Source organism: Otolemur garnettii, unplaced genomic scaffold (genome assembly GCF_000181295.1).
Source record: "Otolemur garnettii isolate 467f Iridium unplaced genomic scaffold, OtoGar3 scaffold00109, whole genome shotgun sequence".
Taxonomy (NCBI): domain Eukaryota; kingdom Metazoa; phylum Chordata; class Mammalia; order Primates; family Galagidae; genus Otolemur; species Otolemur garnettii.
Genome location: NW_003852504.1, coordinates 5,248,345 through 5,250,850, shown reverse-complemented (window position 1 = coordinate 5,250,850; position 2,506 = coordinate 5,248,345).

Below are 2,506 nucleotides of genomic sequence, written 5' to 3'. Positions count from 1 at the left end.
ATTTCATACTTCTTGGGCTCAAGCGATCCTCTTGCCTCAGCCTCCCAGGTAGCTGGGACTACAGGTACTTTGCCACAGTACCCAGGTATTTTTAGAGATGGGGTCTCACTTTTGCTCAGGCTAGTCTCAAACTCCTGACCCCAAGCAATCTACCTGCTTGTCCTTGAGAAACAGGTATTGTGTTTAAAATTATCTGGGCTAAGCCTGCTAGCATTCAGGTGAAGGAAAGGAAGTCAGCTGCCGCCCCCCCCCTTTTTAATTCTTTATTAAATCATAACTGTGTACATTAATGCATTTATGGGGTACAATGTGTTGATTTGATATACAATGTGGAATGCTGACATCTAGCTGATTAACATAACCATCTCCTTGCTTACTTATTTGTTGTGGCAAAAACATTCATAATCTATTTTTAATAGTATAGAAATGTGTCATTGCATTATGCACATTAGATTGGATCCCCTCAGAAAGCCTCCCTCCTTCCTGCCTCCCCCTCCCTTCCCCCCTTTCCTCTTCCCTCCTTCTTTCTGGACTATAGTTATGTTTTACCATTCCAATGAATGTGTAGGTGATTACATACTGATTTCATAGTAGTATTAACCCCATTTCTATGTGGGCAAGAGACTTGCCAGGAGTTGAAATCTTATTTGCAGATACAATTGGATGTAAACCAACAATAATAAGGAAAGACAATGATGGACACTATATAATGGTCAAGAGAACTATGAAGAAATTTCAATCCTAAACATCTATGCACCCAGCCTAAATGCTTTTTGATATATAAAACAAATTGTAACTGATCTGAACAATACGTTAACCTCCACCTCCATAATAGAGATTTCAACACCCCTCTGATTGAACTGGACAGATCCTCCAAACAGAAGTTAAACAAAGAAGCAATGGACTTAAAAATGACCCTAGGAAAAAAATGAGCTTAACAGACATTTTCGGAATAGTTCATCCTAATGAAGTTGGATATACATTCTTCTTGTCAGACCATGGATCATCCTCCAAAATTGATCATATCATGGCACAAATCAACCCTCAACAAATATAAAAGAATAGAAATTATATCTTGTATCTTCTCAGACCATTATGGAATAAAAGTGGAACTCGGCTTTAACAGAAATCTTCATACCCACATAAAATCATGGAAACGAAATAACCTTATGCTGAACGACAGCTCAGTTACGGATGAAATTAAGAAGGAAATCATTAGTTCCCCAAACAAAATGACAATGAAGCCACAAGCTATCAAAACCTGTGGGATATTGCAAAGGAAGCCCTAAGAGGAAAATTTATAGCATTAGATGCCTTCATCCAGAAAACAGAAAGAGAGCAAGTCAACAATCTAATGGACCATCTCAAGCAACTGGAAGAAGAACATTTTAATCCCAAACCTTGCAGAAGAAAAGAAATAACTAAAATCAGAGCAGAATTAAATGAAATTGAAAACACAAGAATTATTCAGAAGATCAGTGAAACAAAAAGCGTGTTCTTTGAAAAGATTAATAAAATCGATAAACCCTTGTCCAGATTAACCAGAAATAGAAAAGTAAATTCTCTAATAACCTCAATCAGAAATGAAAAGTGGGAAATAACAACCAATACCACAGAAATACAAAAGATACTCAATGACTACTATAAAAAAACTATGCACAGAACTTTGAAAATGTAGAGGAAATGGACCAATAATTGGAATCACAATGCCTTCATAAACTCAATCAGAAAGAATTAGAAATTTTTTTTGTTTCTTTTTTTCTTTTTTGAGACAGAGTCTCACTATGTTACCCTTGGTAGAGTGCCATGGCTTTATAGCTCACAGCAACATCAAACTCTTTGGGCTTAAGTGATTCTCTTGCCTTAGTCTCCCAAGTAGCTGAGACTACAGACGCTCTCCACAACACTCAGCTATTTTTATGTGGCAGTTGCCCTTGATGTTAGCTAGCCTGGGCTGGGTTTGAATCCACCACCTTCGGTGTTTGTGGTCAGTGCTGTAACCACTGTGCTATGGGCGCTGCCCAAGAATTAGAAATTTTGAATAGACCTACATCAAGTAATTAAGTTGTATCAACAATACAAAATCTTCCACAAAAGAAAAGCCCTGGACCAGATGGGTTCCCACTAGAATTCTACCAAACCTTCAAAAAGGAACAAGTACCTGTATTGTATAACCTATTCCAAAACATAGAGAACAACATATTCTGTGGAGCAAATACCACCCTGATTGCAAAACCAGGAAAGGACCCAAACAAAAAAGGAAAACTATAGACCAATATAATTAATGACTATTGATGCAAAAATATTCAATAAGATCCTAGCAAACAGAATACAGCTACACATTAAAAAATATATGCATCATAATTAGGTGGGTTTTATCCCAGAGATATACGTTTGGCTCAACATATGCAAGACCATAAATTCAAAGCATAAATAAAAGCAAACACGAAGACCATATGATTCTCTCCATTGATGCAGAAAAAGCATTCAACAAAATTCAGCTTTT